Source organism: Siphateles boraxobius, unplaced genomic scaffold, assembly GCF_051911475.1.
Source record: "Siphateles boraxobius isolate OS27281-9 unplaced genomic scaffold, OSU_SipBor_1 6, whole genome shotgun sequence".
In the NCBI taxonomy this organism is placed as follows: domain Eukaryota; kingdom Metazoa; phylum Chordata; class Actinopteri; order Cypriniformes; family Leuciscidae; genus Siphateles; species Siphateles boraxobius.
The window spans coordinates 2,310,718-2,327,350 of record NW_027509186.1 but is presented as its reverse complement, the minus strand read 5'-3'; the positions used below and the strand labels follow the sequence as shown (position 1 = coordinate 2,327,350).

The 16,633-nt window shown below is 47.0% G+C and overlaps 1 non-coding gene across 1 annotated transcript; it reads left to right on the top strand.

The window, feature by feature from the left end:
- Positions 1-246: 246 nt before the first annotated feature.
- Positions 247-329, top strand: trnal-cag (transfer RNA leucine (anticodon CAG)). Its single transcript has one exon. It is a non-coding gene; the product is annotated as a tRNA-Leu (tRNA).
- Positions 330-16,633: the final 16,304 nt, after the last annotated feature.

Genomic DNA, 16,633 nt, shown 5'->3' with positions numbered 1-16,633 from the left:
GAGCCCGTCTCTCCACGGCGCCTGAAAGATGAAGATTCGATGCGTGATTGGCCAAAGAATCCTCTCAAAGATGAACTCGGCTCGAGTTCGGCTCGAACTCACGACCTTCAGATTATGAGACTGACGCGCTGCCTAACTGCGCCAACGTGGCATGTGCTGTGACTCGGGTGAGCGGTGAAGCCCTAGATTCTAGATCATCTGCCATTCCGTGTAGGTGCAAAAATGCTGCTCACCACTGGCCGTCATGTCAGGATGGCCGAGCGGTCTAAGGTGCTGCGTTCAGGTTGCAGTCTCCCCTGGGGGCGTGGGTTCGAATCCCACTTTTGACAAACCTAACCTTTGGTTGCGGGGTCAAGCTAGAGTCTTTAACCCTCTGGCAAGTTTATCCAGAAATGCAGTAATGTTGACAAAGCACTGCAATTCAGTTCATGCTAGAATTAACCAAACATTAAAGTAACACTGACCTGCAGTACATGACCTTCATAGTAACACTTTAGTGCAATGTATGGGATTCTATGGCACTTGGAATTTCAAGTCATGACATTTCAGAAAAAATGGACATTTTGATTGAATCGGATTCAACTGAATTACACGAAATAACATGTGATGTTTACCGGAAGAAGATGCAGTAGAATTTCATGGCAAGGATTCTTGGAAATTTCTTGGAATGAAATGTCATGGGTTTGGGGGCATGGGGTGGAGTGTGTAAAGAATCTTAGCTCAGGTTTGGGGAACAAATATTCAACAATTATTAATTTGGATTCAACAGTGATTGAATACGGGCCTGAACTAGATCATCATACATAAAATTCACCCGAATAGGGATTATATAGCTCACACGTCTGCTTCAGAGATATATAGTTAATTAACACAACGAATTGTAATTAATTAAGTATATAATTCATATGCAGGCGGGCTATATTAATTTTCGGAATACCTTAATAGAGTTACTGCAACTGTTATCCCAACTAATCAGTTCGTCCACCGAGCTGCTTGTTCGATATGCGTTACCAATTCTCAAAAAGGTTTATCCTTAGTATCAGTTTACTAATCAAATTAGTTAACTTTATCAGTATCAGCTCGTAGCTTTAGATCGTACATTAAAGAGGCTTTGTTCCGTGACCAACAAACAGAGACAATCAAGAGTATAATGGGTTTAATAAAAATGAACTAGACAATATAACTACATGTAAAATGAATATATCGAACAATAAAAACAAAAACAGTAAGAAAGAAAAGTAGAAGACAGGAAAACAAAGATTGTTACCACAGTTGAACCTTAAGAACCAACAAGGAAAATACACACTTTAACGCGCTGGTATCTGGATTGAATTATACTTGCACTGGACCTTTATGTCGCTGGACAAGCCGGCGTGTGTGGGTGTGGATGTCCTCGTAGTTGGTGAGCTGGAAGCGTCCTTTCGGTGTTTCGAGGGCGTGTTTTGCTCGCGGGAAATTCGAAAGTCTTAAAGGTATGCTGTGGAGGAGTCCTTTCACCCGGAGGATATAGGACTTCTATCAAAACGTAAAATGCTGTGTTCGGTCTGCCGACAAGAACTGAGCATCAAATAAAAGACTGAGTTAAACGTAAAATAAAACCGAAGATAAAATAAAGCGACTAGGTCGCAGGACATACACAGGAAGAATAGCACGAAGAAGAGAGAGAGTTGAGCCGTGTCGCGGTCTTTTAAAATGAAACTAAACGCCCCTTTCTGTGGAAGCACAGTCCAATAGCAACTCACAGATTTTTGGCGCCCGATATTCCCTTTGTCTTAATCTGATGACCTCATTCGCGTGTTTTATGAGGACGAGCGTTTGGCCTTTCACTTACAAAGATGGGAAAAACATAGTAGAATATTTTTTTCATTAACTTCTTACATATATTTGGCTCGAGCAAGTTGAGCGATTTCGTTTAATACCAATCACTCCGTGTTTGTTACGCATACAAGGATATATATAAACTCTTAGACCTTTATAGAAGTCCGCAAGGTTCAACTACATAACTAACAGTCCTAGATAGACAGGATACGGTATAAACTTCAAACATACAGGAATACATCATGTTTACATTTCATAATCACTCATTTCTGGGTTTTAATGTTATAGATGCATATATGTGTGTGTGTGTGTGTGTGTGTGTGTTGTCCATTTGCGCATCTGGCATTCCTTCCTCGCTGGGGGGGGGGGTTTGGAGATAACGGTCTTCTTGGATGTTGGCTCGCGAACAAATCAGGATCGCGCGAGGATCTCTGTGGGGACTCATTACGCTGTAAAGGTGTCACGAACTAATCTACCCTCCAGACTGACTGGCGCTAACGGAAGATTTAGAATTGGAAGAGTCATAGGTTGGGGCTTTAGAAACCCCTGTTAACGTGTGTTTATTGTGTTAAGGAATGCTGACTCCATGATTCTGCGCTCATACTCTACAGTTCCCCTTTTCGTCGGATGACGTCTCTGTGGAGACATCATCGGACGACAATCATCACAATGGCGGATGGCAGGTGAATCATGAGGGTTTTGTAGCAGGTGGTTATTGAGGCTGAGGGCTCAGCTCGATGAGATTCAAAGCGGTGTCTGGTGTGATCCCCTCTTTCCGGGGGTTCCGTCAGAAACCTCCAGACACGGCTTTCGTGAGCTTGGCTGTCGATGTTCGCATCTCGTTGAGCCTCCTATACAGGCTGAAGGCCAGGCCTAGTGAGAGGATGTGGCTGACTACCATAGAGATACACAGCGCGGTGTCGGCTGCGGTCCAGGCTTGGACAACAGGTGAGGATGTCAGGATGGGCAGTCGAGACAGCGCTTGGAGGGCGGTATCGATGGGGGCAATGTCAATTAGCTGGGATCCCCCTTCTTCAATCCCCAATTTCAGTTCTGGATCCAGGGTGAAGTTACGGTTCTTGAAAAAGGAGGGGATTTCCAGTTCTGATTCGTACTCGTTGCTTGGAAGATGGTTTAAAGCTAGATCATCTAGATGGAGGATGGCACCTTTTGGTACCTGAATCCACATGCTCTGGTCGAGCAGGGTGACACGGGTGGCAGTGTCGTGCTGGTCGAAGGTGAGCGTAGCCGTGCGCACTGGAGTGTTAACGAGCCATCTGTCACCTACAATTTCTGCTTGCGTCTCTGTGACTTGAGTGCGTGACTTGGCTTCGGCAGGACACTGGGTGTCGCTGGCCATGGGTTGCAATCCGCAGATTCCATCAGTGTTGTCTCTGAGGAAGGGTTTGCTAGGGCAGAGATAGTGAATGTCTTTAGTCAACGTGCACATGTGCAGGTTCGGGGCCAGGTACAGCTGTGGGTCACTGTCGTAATAGGCCACTACGTCGGGAGTGCGGATCTTGACGTGGGTGTTATCTTTCCAAAACCCGACATTGACAATGTCCTTGAGTCTGTAAATTCGGCTTGACTCTATGATGGGCAGGTTCAGGAGAAAACCCACTTCCCTTTGCTCGGGGTCGACGTAGAGGGGGATGGCGCTGCCCAGAGAGTAGGCGAGGTGTATTTGTAGAGGGTCAGTTGGCGTGGTGACGGCGGAAGCCAGCACCGTTTGGACAAGGCTTAAGGGTATCAGGTACGGTGGAATCCTTCCCATGGCTAGGCTGTCAATGGAAGAGCTCACCTCCCGCAGCATGTCTGCCATCAGGGCTGTGACCAGCTGAGTTTGAGCAAAGTCATTCTGGAAAACCGTAAACAGCTGTTTCATAGAGTTCACGGTCTGGTTCAGCAGGACGCTGTGAGTGTTGAGAACCACCACAGTTCCCCTCAAAGTCTTGCCGATGGTCTGAAGGGAGGCACTTTGTGTGTTGAGTTGCTCTTTTATCTGTGGGATTTCAGTCCGAATTTCGGCCACGTGCCGTCTCACGGTGGCTAAGTTCACTGAGTTGACACTAGACATACCGATGTTAAACAGAGTTCCGACGGCAGCGCCGGCTCCGAGCAAAGCTCCAAGGAACCGTTTGGAGCGGCGGTTGTGTCCACTTAGCTCCGCTTGTGTGACAGTCATTTTCTCAAGTTGGTTGAGCATGTGCCTGACATCGGCCTCAGCGTGAGTGAGGGAGTCCTCTGTCCATCGGGCACCGGCCCAACTGTATTGGGCCACTGCGCTGGGGTAATGTGCTCTGTAAACATTACGCGGGTCTAGTCGAACATATACTTTCTGGGTGTGGGTCCGGCAGTTGGTGATCAGGAGTCCCGGTTGTTCCCTCAGGACGATGCCTGATGCCGGACCTGGTGAGATGATCTCCGATTGCGGCTGGCCTCTGGTCGACTGAAGGCACAGGATGGCAAACCACAGCAGCATCCTGGTGAGAGCAAAAAGGGTAGAGGGGGAGAGAAAGGGGGAGAGAGAGAGGGAGTAGGTCAGCGAGGGTTGTCCTTGGTTGGACAGGACAGTCTTTTCGCTCCTAGGACGGTAATCAGGTTAGTTTGCATTGGCCCCTCCCCGCCTTTCCCTTCCCGCAGCCACATGTCTTTTAATTTGATTGCGGTGGACCCATTTGAAAACTGGATCTTTCTGTCCCCGGCTTAGTTGGATTCGGTACGCCACCGGGGAGAGTTTGTCAACGATCTCATGAGGTCCTGTCCAGTGGGGCAGGAATTTCTTTGACAGCCGATGGGAGGCTGTGTGGGATGGTTGTGTGAAGCTATAATACCAGACCCTGTCGCCCACGTCCAGTTCCTTGTTTGACGCTTTCTGGTCATAGTATGCTTTCTGGCCTTCGGCACTCTTTTGAAGCTGTTGTTGGGCGAAGGCAAAGGTGGCTTTCAGGTGCTGGTGTAGCTCGTCGAGGTACTGGTGAGTGGTGCAGGCTGTCACTAGGTTGGAGTCTCCTGGCTGATACAACAGATGCAGTGGCAGTGTCATTTGCCGCCCAGTCATTAGTTCGAAGGGAGACACGTGAGTTGAGTCCTGCGGGGTGGCCCTGAGGGCCATTAACACCAGCGGGAGTTTCACATCCCAGTCTTTCTGATTGGCAGACACATACTTTTTCAGCATACTGACCACGGTCCGGTTTGAACGTTCCACTTGGCCAGATGAGATCGGATGATGGCTGACGTGTAGTTGAACTTGAACTCCCAGGAGTTTCCAGATCTGCTGCATAATCTCAGCTGTGAAGTGAGTGCCTCTATCTGAGTTGACTGTCAGTGGCAGTCCGAACCTGGAGAAGATGTGGTTCATCAGGAGGTATGCCGTGGTCTGGGCAGTATCGTTGGGTGCTGGAAGGCACTCTACCCACTTTGTGAACTGGCACACAACCGTGAGAAAGTATTTGTTGCCCCTCGTCGACCTGGGCAGAGGTCCTACCCAGTCGATTTGGAGGTCTGACCATGGGAATGTGAGTCTTCTGCGTTGCAGTGGAGCTATGTGGTTTGGGTTTGCCGGTTGAAACTGGCAGCAGACCAAGCATTCTCTGACATATTCTGCCACATGTTCCTGCATGCATGGCCAGTATGCCACTTGCTTCAGTGTCTTATAAGTGGCTCTGATGCCGTGGTGTCCGGCACATGGCGCGTCGTGGGCATACATTAGCATGACCCCCCTTAGGCATTGTGGCACCACAAGCCTTGGCGCTGTGATGCCATCAGGTGCATACCACAGAATGTTTTCGATCACGCGCAGCATGTGCTTGATGTCATGCAGTCGTCTTAGGCACGGGTTGTCAGTGAGGTCAGACGGTGTGATTGGGTGGTTGGAGGGGTCTGAGAGGTGGTTTAGCAAGGTCTTTATAGATGTGTCAGAGGTTTGCATGTCGGCTATGTCATTGTTTGACATCTGCGGAGACAGCGTTAGAGGCTGAGAGGTGGGCACTGCTGCAGGGAATGTTCTTTTGCTGCGGGTTAGCACTGCCACGTTAGAGGTAGGTGGTTGGATTGGCGGTGACCACAGATTACCGTGTAGTGCGCCAGTCTTGGCGAGGGCATCAGTTTTATCATTCAAGTCTTTGTCAAGGCCTGGTTGTCTCGAGTGTCCTTTCACCTTTTTCCAGTAGACAATCATGTTGTGTGTGCTTGTGATGTCATCACATGCCTGGAACAGGTGTTGGTGTGTGACAGGCTTGTTCTTTGAAGTCTTAAAGCCATTTTGTTTCCAGCCTGGAAGGTGGCATGTGAAACTGAGTCTGGCATAGTTAGAGTCTGTGCAGATAAGGAGTTCTCTGATGTTATGTGTCGATGCGATTTGCAGAGTTATGAGAATGGCTGCTACCTCAGCATATTGTGATGACTGGGGGCCCAACTTGAAGTGTTGAGGTGGGCACGGGCAGTCATTTATCCATAGCACACCCGCTCCTGCTTGATGAATGCCCTCTTGGTTGTAGGAGCATCCATCGACATAGGCTGTGGGCATACCTTGGCACGCCTTTTCTTCAAAATACCTGTGACAGGTTAGTTGTTGCTGTTGGGGTTCTTGTACAGCCACCGTCGCAGCTGGTGTGATATCAGAGCAGTTTTGGCAGGCTGCCAGGCCGTTGCCTAGCGCAGATTTGTGGTTCTGAGCATATCGTGCCTCGACATTGCGCCCCTGGAGGGCCATTAACCACGTGGCAATGCGTGAATTGGTGACCACGCCATCTCTGATACGTTGGCTGTTGAGGAACATGACAGGCTGGTGGCAGGTCTCTATAATAACCTTCTGGGCTCCAATGTAGTTGGAGAATCTTTGGATGGCCCATACGGTGCAGAGCAGAGCTTTTTCACAATCTGAGAATTTAGTCTCTGGTGGCAGGAGTGTCTTGCTGGCATACGCGACTACTCTTTTGTCTTGATCGTGGCGTTGGTATAGGCCAGCGCTGAGACAGTGGCTGGAGAATCCAGCTTCTAAGTAGAACTCTCTTTGTGGATCAGGGTAAGCCAGACATGGAGCTGTGCACAGGTGATGTTTCAGCTCATTCATGGCATTGTCTTGAACTTCAGTCCAGACAAATGGGCAGTCTTTTTTTAGAAGGGCTGTCAGAGGTTTTGCAATGTCTGAGTAGCTTTCGATGAACTGCCGTGAGTAATTACACACCCCAAGAAAACTTCGCAGTTCTGAGATGTTGGTGGGTGGTTTGATGTTTTGGACGGCTTGAATGCGATTGGACTGCGGTTCGATGCCCTGTGACCCAATCAGTAGGCCTACGTAGTTGACCTTGGTTCGACACCACTGTCCTTTGTGGAGAGCGATCTTGGCGCCGGCAGTTGACAATTGGTTCAAAACATAGTCTATCTCTTTTAAGTGGTCAGCCACTGTTTTGCTTTTCATTAGAACATCGTCTACGTAGATGAGGTTACCTCTCATTCTGGCATCTGGGCATGCTTTGTTCAGGAAGATGTTGAACTCAGCAGGCGAGTTGGCATAGCCGAACGGACACCTGGTGAAAGTGAATTGTCTGTTGCCGAAAGTGAAAGCTAGCTTGTGCTGGTCTTCTGGGTGCACGGGTATGGTCCAGAATCCAGAGGCCACATCAAGTGTAGAGAAGATTGTGGCACCTCTGATTCTGGGTATTTCTTGCTCCAGCTGGGTCATGGGCCATCGTGATAGTGGCACCTGTTGATTCAGTTTCCTGTAGTCAATGGTGGGTTGCCACTTGCCGTTTGGTTTGATTACGGGCCAGATCGGGGCAGAATAGGTGCTGTGGCATGGACGGATGACACCTTTTTCAAGCATGGAATCGATGATCTCTTGCACCGGTTCGTGTGATGCGATGGGGATCTTGTACTGCCTGACAAAAGTGGGAGGAGCCTGAGGGTGCGTTGGGATGCGCACGGTGTGGAGTTTGGTGAGACCACAATTTAAAGAGTCTTTGGCAAAGGATGCTTTGAACTTGTAAAGGACTTGTCTGAGCCTTTGTAGATCTGCATCATCTTTAATTGCATCAGCGTCTTTTAGAATTTGTTGAACTTGAGATTCAAATCCTGGGTATGGCTCCTCTGTTGGTGTGTCGTCTGTCGTGTTGGCAGGCAGAGGTGCAGCAGTTTCATCAGTCTCGCAGGCGGGCTGTTTGGAGACAGTGTATACTGCAAGGTGTTGGTCATCTGTCAGTTCTGTTCTGCATACCTGGTCTTTGTCCTCCGGCATGACTGAGGTGATGGAGATTATCTTGAAGGGTGTTGTGAACACTGTGTTGTCTGTGTTCCATTCGGGCATCATTGAAGATGGGATGGGCCCAATGATTGGTAATTTGAGTTCAAAATCAGGAAAGTCGTGGCTCACTAGCCATCCCACCCGATAGGCTTTTGGAATGGCGATGTCCATTGCCATGCAGTTGTTGAAAAGGATGTAGACTGCACGGGAGGACACTTCGATGAGGGGTGTGGCCTCTAGCGTGAGTCCAAGTTCAATGCATTCGGGTGAAGGTTGAAAAAAACCCAGAGTGTGGTTTAGGGTTTGGCCACATCGCATGATGAGCCGTACAGCGACCCCTTTGGTGTACGCTGGTACGACGGTTTCCTGTTCGTTGACTAAGGTGCAGACCTCTGGAATGGTCTGGCCTGACAGGAGGTTCTCAGTGTTGGTTGGAACAATGGCTGGCTGTAAAGTCAGTGGGGCCCACAACACCTCATTAATAATGTCTATATGAGCCTGGAGGCGAATCAGAAGGTCTGCACCGATGTAGACATCATGGGGCGGGTCCGGAAGGACCAGGAAGTAATGGGTCAAGCACCGGTGCTTCCATTGCAAGTTCAAAGCGCAGATGCCTTTGGCAGTCACCAGGTTTGATGGGCATGAGTTCAAAGGGAAACGGGTGCGCTTGCTGGCAGACAGAAGGTCCGGTGTATGTTCAGTGAGGGCATTGAATAGTGAGACACTGATGGCTGAGTTGTCTGCCCATAATGCAAGTATAATGTCAGTAGTGGTTACTTCATTCAACTGCAGGTCGCCTTTGACCTTGGGGCAGAAGGGCTCAGTGTCTTTGGTGAGCTGGAATGTGCAGAGTAGCGAACTTGAATCTGGCTTTGGTGCTGAGGCTGCAAGAGTTCCCGTGACCTCTGTGACCTGGCAGTCTGGCTCAGGTGACCTGGGTGGCTGGAAGGGGAGAGGTTCCCGCACTTGAGCCCAAATCTTCAGCTGTCTGAAGTCCAGCAGGGGCTCGAAACGATCTAGCAGATCTTTGCCGATGAGGAGGGGATATGTGTCCATCGGTGAGATGTACACAGGGTGCACCAGACTCATAGGACCAATTGTCAGATGAATCGGAGCTACTTGCTCAATACGAATGTCATTTTGGCTGTATGACTGCACATTCAGCACACAATTCTGAGATTTTAGAGTTCGGTTTTGTCTCTTAGCTTCAAATCTGAGTCTTTTGAAAAGTTCAGCTGATATCAAAGTGAGGTCTGCGCCGGTGTCCACCAGGGCTTCGAGTCTCACCTCATTTTCCAAAGTGATGGCCAGGTATAGTTTGCGTGCCACGCCCTTTTCGATCAGATTACCCAGGAGTTTTGGTGTCTGGGCTTGTGTGGTGATCGATAAGCAGTTAGTGTCGGTCTCTTGTGGTTCGTTGCGGAGACACACAACCAACACAGCACTTTCTGGTATCTGAGGGGTTTGGTCACTGGTGTGACGAATTGTTTTGTCCGCTTCAGGGGGTGCAGTTGTTAACTGCACTGAGTGGATGACGCCGTCCCTTGGTGATGTGACAGCTGGTTCTGTAGTCTGTGTCTGAAAAGCGGGGCTTTGGGTGCTTGGTTCGGTAGGAGGGTGGTCAGGAAGGGTGTTGGTTTCAGGCCTTACTGTTAGTCATGAGGAGTCTGGTCTGTCCTCTTTGTCTTCCTTGTGAGGTTTCTTCTGGATAAGTTCTTTCAGAATTTTCAGGATCTCTGCGGATTCTGACATGGCGTCACTTTTCTTCTTTAAGGTAGGCTCGGACTTGGACTTGCCTGGGGCATGCCGAGAGGTGTTCCGCTGTGGGCTGTCTGGGCTGGACGTTCTAGTTGATGGGGTTCGGCTTGGTCTGGGCCGTCGGCTGGCTTCCCACGTGGCTCCCCCCTTTTGGTTGTGGGAGGGCCGTGGGCTGCCGTAGAATCTTTCAGAGCGCCCGCCCTGGTGCTTAGGACGAGCACCATCCCGGTTGTGCTGCCCTCTGTTGGCCTGGAACGGTCTTGACTCGTTGTTAAAAGGTCTGTTGTTGTGGTGCTGCTGGGCGCCCTCTAGTGCCAGCTCGGAGCGCTGATCAGTGACAGGGCAAATGGATGGATTTTTTACAGTCTTTTCAGAAGCAATCTTTTGCTTGATAAAAGCTTTATGGGCCAAGTCTCGCAGCTGTTGGGTACTCATGATCCGAGGACAGGCCAGGACCCCTAAGTGGAGGCTCACCGTGGGATGCAGGTTACGGAGGAATAGAGTTCGAAAATTGAAATCTTCTTCCATCCCGGGTTCGTTCCGCGCACCGAAGTAGGCTCGTCGGATGCGGCTGTAGTAGGCCTGTGGCGTTTCTTGTCGGGCCTGTTTGAGGTCCATGGCAGTAATGAGTCCCTGATCAGTTTCTGGGTCAGAGAATTCCCTGATGAAAGCCTGCCGCAGTTGCTGGTAATCAGATTTGACAGTCTCTGGTTGACGATCTAGGAAGCTGCGGACGTCACGACTAGACGTAATTCTGAGCAGGTACAATCTGTCCCATGGGGTCACATTGGGAACAGTGCGCAAGTGAAAGTCTATATCTTGTAAGTAGGCATGCACGTCGTGGCCTCCTGCAGGGTTCGGAGTGAACGTAGGGATGTTTCGGGCCAGCTTGTCAAGTTCTTTTGGGGCCAGGCCGTGGTCAGTGGCTGGCTGGAGAGGCCCCCCCTCCCTTGCTGCTGACGAGGGTCCTCGTTGGCTGGCTGGTGATGTCTTGAACAGTGGGCTCTCGCCCCCCTTTTCAGCTCTGGGTTCTTGGCTGAAAAGTGTGGGCCGGTAGGTCAGGGGAAACTCAGTGGTGTGCGTTTCCTCTTCCCTTTCAGTCTGCAGTCTATAAGAGTGTTTTAACTCTCTGTGAACAATGTCAAGTTCATCTTTTAGATCCTCTCTGTGCTGGCGAAGCTCATGGATTTCGACTCGGGCCGCTTTCAAATGTTTTTCACAGGCCTTGGCCTTAGCGTCTCTTTCTTTCAGTTCAATCTTTGCTCTTTCAAGAAGAGCTTCACCTTGTTGGATTTGTCCATCGAGTTCCTCTCTGGTTTTCCTCTCCAACTTCTCTCTTTGGTCTGTGTCCCGACGAAGGTCAGACAGGGCCTTTTGAAGTCTTTCCACTTCCTTTTGTAGCTCTGGGTCCGTTTCCTCTTTTTGCTTGCGCTGCTGCTCGGTCTCGAGTTGGAGCTAATCTAGCTGACTCTGGGTCTTGGCTTGGTCATTCCGGGCCTCTTCCGCTTGGAGCCTTAGCGTTGCTGCCTCCTGTTCCAGGTCGATGACGTTTCTTTCGCTGAGTCGTGCCTGGGCGACGAGGGTGTGAGCGAGGTTTCCCACGATTTTTGCCCAGTCTTTGTAGCTGTAGCTCTGGGTGGGATCGTGTGTCATCAGTTTGTCCAAGTCGCCGTCCAGCTGCTCTTGGCTCTGGGGCTCTGAGTCGCCGGCGTCCTTGGGCAGGAAAGTAGCCGTCATGGCTGTCAGCCATGCGTTGAGGTCGTCCCAGTGGGCTGCGGGACTGGAGGCACGGGACATACTGCTCACTGTAGGCGAGAGGAATACAGAACACACACAAACACAAAGAGACCAATGCAAGTTCGTTCTATGGTTAATGAATTATGCTAATAAGGCTTATGCCGTCTATGAAAATTTTAGCTAACTGATGCAGACAGTTAGGTGGGGACAATTTGTGCGGGTCAGCGCAGGGGCTAAATCAAGATTGTTGATCTATGATTTAGCTTTCTCCTTGGTGTCTCTCAAAGGTTCTGTGTCTAGATGAACTGAAAGGAACAAATCACAGCAGAACGGGAAAAATAGTGAGATAGACAGTTGAAATAAAATAAGAAAAAGAGAAATTAAATAGGTCTATAATGACATGGAGCAGATGATATCACACAAAGTGTTACAGGGGATAAGGAGGCCTGAGCCTGCTGCTAGGGTTTAAGATAGGGCCAACAGGTGAGTGGGGGCTATCGGGGTAGAAACCCTAGGACGATGGTGTGGCTTGGAGAAAAGATGGGTCAAACACTTAAACTATCCAGGAGATATATAGTATTCTGTGGCTTATAGTAAGCGGAATGGGTTTTACTAAATTTAGTTTACCTGCGGCGAATTGAGGCCGCTCTGGTGGGACCCCGTGGCTCAGTCACCCCTCCGACGGTTCCCAACACTTGACCGCCGTGTTCTCGGGCAACTCCGTTGTCTCCCTGTACCTTGCTGCGCCCCCTCAAACAACCTGACTTTAAACACAACCGGCACCCCGAAGTGGTCAACCGCCAGACGGCACGGCAAAGTGGATTTTCCCTAGAACCCTCAAAAAGAGTGGCCCCTCTTTAGGCCCCGGTTTAGGTAATTATTCCAAAATTGCCTTGTGTGTCGACTGACGTGGTTGACGTACCTATTGGAGTACCAAATTGCTGATGTCGCAGTTGCGTGCCGCAGCAATGGTACGGGACTTGGGAGTGTCCGAAACTCACACACGGCCAGCGTCAGTACCGCTGGTCGGGTAACCTCACCTGCGGGATATCAATCAGAGAATGCCGCAACTCACCACGGTGCTCTAGTCAATGCCACCTATAAATACACAAAGGTTAAACAAGTGAAACTTAAAGTGGACTAAGGATTTCTTGTTTTAAACCAAATGGATTGATTTTTTTTGTTTGTTTATGTAGCAATAAGAGTCACAGGTTTTACTAAATAATAATAAACAAAGGGAAATTCTGATAATGATGGTATTTTACCAAAATAACCCAACCCTAAAAAAAAACAAGAAAAAGAAAGAAGAGGAGGAAAAATAAAATAAAATAATAATATATAAAAATAAATGAATAAATAAAGAAAATCAGATGGAACACAGGAGGAGGTAGGCTGTAGTGGCGTGTTGGTGCCACCAGGGTGCGTACTTCCTCAGTGGTGGTGCACCTGACTGAACAGACAAACTTAATTCAAATTAAATTCAAAGGAGTTCAAATCAAATTTAAATTAGCATGCAAGAAGAATCAAGGAAAATCAGAATAATATCCGCTAACTACCACTGATAACAGTAAGGTATCATTAATAATTATGAAATAATCAAAAGAGAAAAGTAGAAATAAGCCAAGCAGGATGAAAAACAGGAGGAGGCAGACCGTAGGAGTGGGTTTTCGCCACAAGGGGCGCACTTCCTTCCTGTGGTTAACCGGGTTGACTTAGACACCTTAATTTAAACTTAGATTCAAAGTTGTTTGAACCAATCTTAAATAAGCGTGTAAAAAGGAGTTACAGATCAGAATTATATCTTGATAATAGCAGATTACTGTAAGATATCAGTGATAAGAGATAAATTAACGGTTAAAAATAACAATGAGAACCACAAGGACAGAGGGATATAGACCAAGTTCAAAACAGGAATGAAAGCAAGAAGGGTGGTAAGCAGACTTAGCAGGGTGCGCACTCCCTTCTTAAAATGGATATCAGTGGATGAACTGAAACTTTAAGTTGAAGTTTTAATTCAAATCTTGTTTGCACCAAACTTCAAATAAATGTAACGTTACAATGTAGAGTCGAGTGTAAAGAAAACAAGGAATCTAATATCCCATAATGCTAGTACAAGCGAGCTGTAAATGCAACTAACTATTGGGAACTAGACCGCACGGTTTCAAATCACAAGGAAAGTAAGTTGCGGGCGAATGAATTGAGAAACGGCTGACTTATTTATTATTGTCCACACGATGGCGTACTGGTGCTCACGCAAAATGACGTCATATGGTGTGGGTTGTTCACGCTGCCAAGCACTTAAAGGTTGCCCTCCAGTGTTTGTCAGCGGAATGGCATTCGGTGTGATTTCAGTTTTGGGAGAGTTTTCACTCTTAGGCTTTCTGCACAAATCACAAAGATACAATTTCAAATCTCGGCGGATTTTCGGTGCTATATAGGTGTCCCTACTGCACAAAGGCAGGTTTTATGGGCAGGTTTGCACTACGCATAAATATGGACACAGGAATTCTACTTCTGTTGTCCGGCTCTCGTAAACATTTAATCACAATAGCACTCTGATTTAAATGTTTTAGGTTTCGATTGATTAGCTAAGTCAATATTCAACCAAGAGTTATCGTTTATTTAACGATTATAATATCAGGCCTTTTTACTATTGATGAGAGGAACTTCACTCTGGTCATGGTTTACTCTCGCGCTGAGAGAATGTTCAATTCTAACAGGCGGTTTTGATATCAAAATTGGTAAAGAACTTCTGTCTTTACAGGAACAAATTCCAATATTATGGAACTGCAGTTTACTTTAGTAATTCACAGCGGCCAAATAAATGTTAACATATATTTAGCAGCCGTGAATGCTGAACTGGCAATCGGCTTGTGCCTTAGTAGTTCGTTAGGGAGGTCGCGCTGCGGCGGCGCGCTCGAATACAAAATTAACATCACAATACACAAAATTGACACTGCATTAGTTGTTCACAAAACAAAGCTTAAAATGTGCTCGCATATTTCTCCACCAATTATGTAAAGAATCTTAGCTCAGGTTTGGGGAACAAATATTCAACAATTATTAATTTGGATTCAACAGTGATTGAATACGGGCCTGAACTAGATCATCATACATAAAATTCACCCAAATAGGGATTATATAGCTCACGCGTCTGCTTCAGAGATATATAGTTAATTAACACAACGAATTGTAATTAATTAAGTATATAATTCATATGCAGGCGGGCTATATTAATTTTCGGAATACCTTAATAGAGTTACTGCAACTGTTATCCCAACTAATCAGTTCGTCCACCGAGCTGCTTGTTCGATATGCGTTACCAATTCTCAAAAAGGTTTATCCTTAGTATCAGTTTACTAATCAAATTAGTTAACTTTATCAGTATCAGCTCGTAGCTTTAGATCGTACATTAAAGAGGCTTTGTTCCGTGACCAACAAACAGAGACAATCAAGAGTATAATGGGTTTAATAAAAATGAACTAGACAATATAACTACATGTAAAATGAATATATCGAACAATAAAAACAAAAACAGTAAGAAAGAAAAGTAGAAGACAGGAAAACAAAGATTGTTACCAAAGTTGAAACTTAAGAACCAACAAGGAAAATACACACTTTAACGCGCTGGAATCTGGATTGAATTATACTTGCACTGGACCTTTATGTCGCTGGACAAGCCGGCGTGTGTGGGTGTGGATGTCCTCGTAGTTGGTGAGCTGGAAGCGTCCTTTCGGTGTTTCGAGGGCGTGTTTTGCTCGCGGGAAATTCGAAAGTCTTAAAGGTATGCTGTGGAGGAGTCCTTTCACCCGGAGGATATAGTTTCTATCAAAACGTAAAATGCTGTGTTTGGTCTGCCGACAAGAACTGAGCATCAAATAAAAGACTGAGTTAAACGTAAAATAAAACCGAAGATAAAATAAAGCGACTAGGTCGCAGGACATACACAGGAAGAATAGCACGAAGAAGAGAGAGAGTTGAGCCGTGTCGCGGTCTTTTAAAATGAAACTAAACGCCCCTTTCTGTGGAAGCACAGTCCAATAGCAACTCACAGATTTTTGGCGCCCGATATTCCCTTTGTCTTAATCTGATGACCTCATTCGCGTGTTTTATGAGGACGAGCGTTTGGCCTTTCACTTACAAAGATGGGAAAAACATAGTAGAATATTTTTTTCATTAACTTCTTACATATATTTGGCTCGAGCAAGTTGAGCGATTTCGTTTAATACCAATCACTCCGTGTTTGTTACGCATACAAGGATATATATAAACTCTTAGACCTTTATAGAAGTCCGCAAGGTTCAACTACATAACTAACAGTCCTAGATAGACAGGATACGGTATAAACTTCAAACATACAGGAATACATCATGTTTACATTTCATAATCACTCATTTCTGGGTTTTAATGTTATAGATGCATATATGTGTGTGTGTGTGTGTGTGTGTGTGTGTGTGTGTGTGTGTGTGTGTGTGTGTGTGTGTGTGTGTGTGTGTGTGTTGTCCATTTGCGCATCTGGCATTCCTTCCTCGCTGGGGGGGGGTTTGGCGATAACGGTCTTCTTGGATGTTGGCTCGCGAACAAATCAGGATCGCGCGAGGATCTCTGTGGGGACTAATTACGCTGTAAAGGTGTCACAAACTAATCTACCCTCCAGACTGGCTGGCGCTAACGGAAGATTTAGAATTGGAAGAGTCATAGGTTGGGGCTTTAGAAACCCCTGTTAACGTGTGTTTATTGTGTTAAGGAATGCTGACTCCATGATTCTGCGCTCATACTCTACAAGTGTCATGACACAAGATTCAAGGAATGTCATGTAAAACATTACATTAGCATTAACAAGACATGCCATTAGAATGAAGGAATGATATAAGCCTTAACAAAACATTGTAACAACACTGACACATATGACATGAATATGAGAGTAATACTATTACTGCATTTGTTCAACATTAGTCTTAAAAAAACACTGGATTTCAATTACAGTGCATATGAAGAAATGGACAAAGGCATAAAAGGGAATACAGATAGCAGCTCCTTTATTTACACGGTCCCGTGTATCAAAAAGCACCATTC